Source organism: Vigna angularis, chromosome 9 (assembly GCF_016808095.1).
Source record: "Vigna angularis cultivar LongXiaoDou No.4 chromosome 9, ASM1680809v1, whole genome shotgun sequence".
In the NCBI taxonomy this organism is placed as follows: Eukaryota; Viridiplantae; Streptophyta; class Magnoliopsida; order Fabales; family Fabaceae; genus Vigna; species Vigna angularis.
In genome coordinates this window covers 5,264,014-5,272,299 of record NC_068978.1, presented here as the reverse complement: position 1 = coordinate 5,272,299, position 8,286 = coordinate 5,264,014, and the positions used below count along the sequence as shown (strand labels likewise).

The 8,286-nt window shown below is 30.6% G+C and overlaps 1 long non-coding RNA gene across 1 annotated transcript; it reads left to right on the top strand.

Moving 5' to 3' along the window:
- The first annotated feature begins 1,055 nt into the window (after window positions 1-1,055).
- LOC108347159 (uncharacterized) lies at window positions 1,056-3,542 on the top strand. Its single transcript, XR_001833842.2, has 2 exons — window positions 1,056-3,122; window positions 3,266-3,542. It is a non-coding gene; the product is annotated as an uncharacterized LOC108347159 (long non-coding RNA).
- The last annotated feature ends 4,744 nt before the right edge of the window (window positions 3,543-8,286 follow it).

Here is an 8,286-nt window from a genome sequence, read left to right as displayed (position 1 = left end):
TTTGTCCAAAATTAAATTTCTAAATGAGAAAAAAATGATATTAAAAACATCAATTTCACTAATCAAATATTTTTTTTTATTTGCAGATTTGATATTTTTAACTGTTCTCAATAATGTTGCATTTTTATATATACAGCTGGACTTATCTAATAGAATTAAGTTTTGCTGTTGTTATTTAATAAAATATACATTAAGGAAATTAGAAAGTATTTGAATATAAGGTATAAATCTCCCTTTTAAAGAATTTTTTTTATGCTACATGTATAATTATCTATATTTCTTTTTATTTAAATTTATTTTTTCAAATTTTCTTTCTTTAGTCTCTCAATTGATCAAAAATTACTTTAAATATATTTCAAAAGTAATTATGATAAAAACCACAGTACTTTAACAATACATTAATATAAAAAATTACACCATTAATAAATTACAGTTAAAATAATAATTTCATGTTTTCCGTGTGGTTGTGTATCACAAAACCAATTGATAAAGTCAAAAGAAAAGAGATTTAATTTATGGGCGACTTTAACGTTGAAGAAAACATCTTGCTACATATTTATGAAATACATTTAACGGTTGATTGACCTAATAAAGAGAATTTATAACCCCTCTCTCACTTTATACAAATCTCTCACTGCATGTTCATTCGCTGACTGAATTGGCACCTTGGTTTTCTCAAAATCCTACGGTCCACAATCAATGTCTGTGTCTGTGATTAGTATTTTAGTTTATATCTGAAAACATTGAATTGAATGCAAAGCTAGGATGTGAGGGTGCACGTAGATCCCTTCTCTGGATGACACCATCATCCACATCACGCTCAATTTCACAAAATCAGATGGTCGGTCTCGGTTTTGTGCAAGGTCAGTGTAGTACTATAGGTACAGTCAATGGGTGTAGCAGGACATAACATAACATAGCACATGATGTGGCATATCCAACGGTGGATATAGATGACTTCACCAACCTTCACTGTTGATCCACACAGAAGTCACAATAAAAATTGACATTAATATTAGAAAGTAGTAATATTGGAAATTAAGAAGGGTGCATGGGGTCGTGGTCATTTCTGGAAGTGAGAAGGCAGCTGGTAGGGTATACCTGCACCATTTCTTTGTCTTTTTTGACGTTGCCTTTCTTCTCCTCCTTTATTTTTACTCTTGTTATAACCCCTTCTCTTCCTTCTCATATCATTCTCATTCACCCATTCATCATCACAACCACACTGTCTTCTTTCTCTCTTTCTCTCTCTCTCTGACCCCCCTTGAAGATAGCCGAAACTCATGGGGGACACAGTGAGAAGAGAGTGAACCATGAAAACAAAAGCTTTTCTCTTTCTCTCTCTTTCTCTCCCTCTTAGCTCTTCAAGAAGAAGGGCCATTTTTGGGAAGCTTTGTCTTTTGAGGGGAATGTTGTCTGGCTCGAGGACCCTTCATCTTCATCTTGTGTATCTGCATCCCTCTCTTTTGTAGAGTGCTATGCTTGTGCTCAAGGAATGTATAGTGTTGTCGGACCAGGCTTCATTCCCCCCAATTATATGCTTCCAAATTGATTTTCGGCCCAAAATCGAGATATCTTCCGGCTGAGAGCTACAAATATGTGGATTCCCTTTCCTTCACAAACTGGTGTTTTTCTCAACGGATATTATTTCGTGGAGATCGAGCCGTGGCGATGTAGTGTGTTTGTAGCATCTGCTGATGAAATGCTTTATAGGTTTGCTTGGTATCTCCTCTATGTTTTTTTGGAACTGTGGATTAGTGTAAAAGTTTTGTTTTTTTCTTAAATATAGGTAGATCTTAGTCGTGGGGTTGGGTTCTTGGATGAATTAAAGATGGTGGTAGTTTGCAGATTGGTGTAATGATGAAGCATTTTGACCCGGTTTTCACTTGGCAAAAGGTTTTCATCATTACCTCCTTTTCGTTTCTTTCTTTTTCTCTGATCAAGTTATGATGGTGTTTTTGTTGTCAGGGCGTAACTACCTTTTTTTTTCTTTCATCTTCATCATTAGCTAGATCTTCTCCCAATTATGTTTTCCAGTATCCGATCTGTCTGTCTCTGCCATGTTTTCTCAGATCTGGCCAACTTTGAAACTCAGTTAGACATTCTCCTCTTTTTCAAGTCCCTCCTCCCACCCTTCTTTTTCCATTTTTTTCTTTCTCTCTCTACCTGATTCCTCTCTCACCCTCTCTTTAGGGTTTCTTGGCCTATGTTCTGTCTCTAATCTCCATCACTTAGCTGGCCCTGGAGTCTTTGAAGAAGCAAATAGCTGACCCCTTTTACCAGTATTATTATGATTATTAGTCATTTCACCATTGTAAAACCGTGTGGTCATCGAGGCCTAATTTGGTTAAATGTGCCATGTGTTACTGGCATGCATATGATTCAAGAGCCTTGTAGACTCCGCCCTCTCTCTTTATTGGAGTCTTCTGCTTCTGTCAATTAAGCATTTATCAATCCTGTCATTTTTTTTCATCTATGTTCGATACTAAACTATAGATCCTTGAATCTTTTCTTGTAATTGTGGGTAGAATCTACCTTCCGTCTATGGGTTCTGTAATGTTACACGCTCAGATCTACACTTTTCTCTGTTTGCTTTGTCATTCGTTTTCATATCAATTTGTAATTAAAAATGAATAGATCTGAGCACCACCAGCACAAAATAGGAAAAGCTTTTTGAAGTATGGCTGTATTTTCTTGTCTGTGCTGCTGAACCTTGTGAGTTTTTCCATGGGCAACCTTAAATTTTCCGTCTTTTTAATATATCTCATTTGATAGCTGAAACCCTAATTTCCTGCACAATCAATAAGAAACAATGTGCAAGATGGTTCCTTTTGTATCGGTCTAGTTTTGATGTTGGCAGAGAAGAAGCAAAGACAAAACGAAACTCCCATCATTAATAGTTACAGTTCTTCGAGGAAAAGGTAATTAATTTGTTTATTAAGGATAATGAATGTTGATCATTACAATTGATAAGCATTACAACTGCGCATTTTAGCCCTCCCTCTAATCACAGAAGCAGCAAAAGAAAGTGAATGCTTCGTTAGGAAGCAAAGATATCTTATGCAGGTCAGTGTTTGAGCAACTGTACATTGTCCCAGAAGGCATCATTGCAGTGTTACCGAGTAAGCTTTTGGTTTGTTATTATATGCTTAATAATTTGCAAAGATGGGAATCAATGATTATTTAATTACTAATAAAGGAATTTTGTTGGGGTCTCTTTTGTTTAACATTTTTTTACCCTGCCTTGTTTTCTTCATGTGCTCAGGGATTTGGAAGACACTACAGCATCATATTAAGCTTGATTCAGAATAGAAGACAAAAAGAGTCTGCACATAGCGAGGGGCATTGGGGAACACGAATGACATAATCACAGTGCTCAAAGCTCATACAGCACTACTTTTCTTTGTCACCATTGTTTTTCAATATTCATACTTGCACGCAAATGTGAACACTTTATTATTTTCAACGCTACTCATGTATCCAACCAAAGTCTCTTGCTAGAATTAATATATATCATTTGAATTTTCATTTTTGATTTGAAATTATGACCTCGTGAATTGTCATAAAATACAAAACACCATACTATGCTTGGAATATATTGTCCTTTTTTTTTTTCAAAAATTCATTCCGGTAAAAGGCGTTCTTTTTGACTATGCATGATCTCACTCTGTACCTTTTGCTTGTTTTTTGTGTGTACACAAAGAATTGTGAAGCATAAAAAGTTGTGAAAAATTGAGCTTGATCTTAATGTTTAATGTTATGGTGATTGTGATTAAAGGGATTGATTGCAATTCCACTTTATGTATATGTGAATGGTGTCTGATAAAGAATTGCTTTTGGGAAATTGGAACTTTTTGACCTTTTGGAAAGTAGCATAAAGTTGAAGCCTGGGGGGTTTGCTTTGTGTTTTCCCATGCATGATATGGTTGAGAGGGAGAAAGAGAAACTGGTTGCTGGGTCATGCTTGTTGAATTCCCATACAGCTAGCTTTTATGGTCACAGATAACTTTTCCACGAATAATTGGAGAGCGAATAAAATTATGTAAGCCCAAGAACTTTTTGGTGTGTTTGTACTATTTGGATAGGAAGTTGAGGACCTCGTAGTCTTTCCATGCATATATATACACATAGATTAATTAGGTGTACCATCTAATGAAGGGATTGCCCCACAGGTGTAGGGTATAGCAGAATTAGACCCCTTTGACACACTAGTGGGATCCAGAGGCGACTTTCGATGTCCCTTTTTCTTCCCAATGGAGCCATTCATCCCTCTAACTTGGAAACAAACATGTGACATTGCTACCTCCCTCAATGTGCTAACAACCATTTTTTAACTCCTTAGTGCTGCTAGTACTTATCAATCAATGCAAAATCGCTACATAAATCTTATAGGATCACCATGATATGATACCATTGACATATATAACTTTGTCTTTTATAGTCAGACTCTTGTATTTCATTTGTCATCAATTCCTTAAATACTTCCGAATACCTCGAGAAATTAGTTATTAACTCTTTACTTGATGATATTCTAGACAGAGAAAAAAAAACAACCTCGATAGATTCAAATGCAGAAAGAAAACAAACGACCATGGTGTCCTGAACTTGCTAAGTAAGGGACCCAAAGTTAGCAGGAAATCCCTTATCAGAGATGCGGAATCACCTCTTTGCAGACAAACAACACTTATCGTTGTTTATTTATTTATTTATTTTGCAGAAGGGAATGGTGTGAATTCAAAATGTGGCACATATGTTAGGTTTTTTTGAGGTGAGACAGTGAATGTTTGAGTATTACAAGAGTTATATATAGTTCGATATTGTTTAGATAGTTTAGAAAGGGTGTGTATATATATCAAGACTAACCTTACACTTTTGAAGTGGATCACACGTTAGTACTACGTGGATGAAGTCGTCGGTCTCGTTTGATTCAATTTAAATTCTGCCAATTTATGTTATTTTTCTCATTTCCTATGGAAGCATGTGACCACACAGACCAAATCTCCAATTCTTATAAATGGGTGTTTCTTCTCTCCATCAAAATACACCTTCCCCAACTCTCGTGTATTTGCATTTTTTTTTCTTTTAAATGTAGAAAGATCTTTTTTTTTTCTCTTTTAAATGTAGAAAGATCTTTTTTTTAATGGTTTTCATATGTTATTATGCAATGTTGTTTATCTAATTTTCTGTAAAATCAATCCTAGTTCTTATTTTTTTTTTCTACTGTCTAACTTTTTCTGTCATAAATACTTAATCTTGCTTGTAATTGTAATTATCACTTCTGTAAATTTTTCACACACGGGATTGAATACAGGTTCTCCCAATTCGTGGACTGTACACACATTAAAAAGATTTGGTAGTTACTTCCATTCAAAAGATTTTTACTTTTATTTAATTAATTTTCAAATTTTGAGACAACGCTAATTTTGTTTTTGTCATTTATATTTCTTATAAATATTTTAATAAATAAAAAATGGTTACACTTTTTATTTCTTAAAAAGAACTTTAAGCCATAATAAAAAGAGAAATAGAAGGAGTGCATTTTCACTTAAATCAAGTACATTAAACGACTAATTTCAGCCTATAAACAAAAAATTTCTATTATAAGTAGGTTTAAATGATTTTTCTTTTTATAATATAATAGGGATGGACCATGTGGGCCAACTAACAAACCTTCTAAAAAATTATAAGATAGATTGAGTATTATAAATCATAAATTTATTTAGGTCTATCTCACATAATTCCCAATCCATATGGATTAATGATGGGACAGAAAGAAAATAACTTGAAAAAAAAATTATTATATTTTTATTCTTAGGTAAGTTTGAACTATTTTATTTTATTGCTTTATTATTTCTTTTGTTCATGTCTAAATCTTTGAGTCAAGTCTCTTACTTGCATTTAGTATTTATTAATTATTATAATTTTTACTAGTTTAGACAATAATTTACTTTTATGTTTTCTTGATTATGAAATGTTTAACTTTGACAAATTTATTTGTTGTAAATGTTGTATGGTATATCCTTAGATTACTATTAGTCAAACACTCAATCATGTCAAACTAGGCAGTCTAATCACTATGGAAACCATTCAGTTATGCTGAAGTAGATTAACTTTCAAAATCATCTTACTTAAAGGTTAAATCATGATTAACTTTGTTTGGGATGGTTAATACCCAGTTTCGTCCGGGTAAGTCAATAAAAATAAAAAATAAAATAAATTTTCGTAAAAAATGTATATATAATTTTCAAACTTTAATTTAGTTAAGAGTCCAAGAGTTTTATGCATATCTTCACCCTCTTGTTTTTCATACCCCTCACAAGATACATCATTAAAAAATATTTTTGAAATATTGGTTTCTAGATAAAGGAATGTTTTCTAATATGGTAATAATTTGAATCAATATTATGCTAATAATTATAAGCAATATTCCTGATTATAATTAGAAATAATATCTTGGTATTATACTAAAATTTGTTGCATCAATTTCTTTTTCTTAAAAAAAAAATAGAGAAAAATATGATCTAAAAATTGATAAAGTTTCTAATAATAATTATAATCAATGTTTTATATTACAAGACCATTTATTTTCTTCATTGTCAATTAATTCACAATTAAAGCAAAATTACCATAATATTAAAATATATGCATATAAATATGCACCCTCATAAAAAAAGGGGATGAAAAAAAAGATAAAGACACAAAGAAATAATAGAGACAAAGAACATAGAAAGAGAAAAAAAAATATAGAAGAAAATAAGTTCTCACATAGAAGAGACTTCATCAACTACAACGGCTAAGGAAGAATTAGGGGGACTACCAAAAACTCTGAAAGTATGTTATTTCCACACTTTTTTTTTCTCTCTTTTGATTTGAGTATTATATTACATTGTGCACATTTTTCTTTTAAACTTAACTTTAACATTTTCTTCTAAAAAGCTTTCATATTTAGTATAATAAATAAATTAATTGTTAGAAGAAAATATTGAATTATTCTGGTCTAGACAAACCTAATTATAATTCTGAAAATTATTATAATTAGAAAGTTTAAATCCAAGTAAAAAAGTATTAAATATTTTACTATGATGGGTGTTGCAAGTCTTTTAGCTACAACAATAACACTAAAAAACAACACAAATAATGCCTATAAAACTGTATTATGTAACCTTTACCTTGTTAAATTTTTTTTTATCTTTAATGAACAATTATTTCACTAGATGCTAAACTTAACCGTTACCAATTTAAAATAAATAAATAAATAAAAATAATTTCTACTATACTGATATGGTGTAGAATGTTATCAATTTTATATTTTAGGACAATATACTATTATATCGTTCATAAACCATTAAATTTAATCATGTTTAAAAAAAAATCAACACACAAATACATTCCATTGAATGAAACGTTACTTTTATTAACTATTATATTGAAAGATAAGTAAAAAAGGAATAATGACCTAGAATTACAATGAAAGTTAATAATCTCAAGACAATAATTGAATAAACAAAATCCTCAAAGGTTTGACGTTGTAATTAATTTATATTTATTTCATATTAATTTGTACTTTTTTATTCTACATGAAATGAACTCTCACTTAAATGTTCTAATTTTCATTTTTCTTTGAATTTTCAAAGTTGAACCATTCAATAAATCTTTATAACTTCTAATCTTCATTTTTCTTTGAATTTTCTATGTTCAACCAATAAATAAATCTTTATAAATTCTAATTTTAATTTTTCTTTGAATTTTCAACGTTCAACCAATAAATAAATCTTTATAACTTCTAATTTTCATTTTACTTTGAATTTTCAATGTTCAACCAATAAATAAATCTTTATAACGACTTTCTAACATGGCCATGTTATAGAGAAAAAATTAGCCTTAAACCCATTTTTAATCTTTACAATTTGGTGAATGTAAAAATTTCATCCTATTTTAATTGTATATTTAACTATTCAATATTTTGAAAAAAATTAATTTTATCAATTATTAATATATTACTCAATTTCAAATATATAAAGATTTTAATGGTAATAATGTGAATTAGTTTATTAATATAAAATATTAATAATAAGATTTTCAAAAAACACTTTAACATATATTATTCTGATAAATAAATATGTTAATATTTATTGTATGGAGAGAGGAATAAGATGGAAGAAACAGAGGTTGATGAAGATGGGTAAGAAGAAAGTAGTGAATGAGAAAAGAGACCCAAAAGAAAGGAAAAAAATGGTGGTTATTTATGATAGATAGTGTATAAGCCTATGAACCCATATAAAAAGC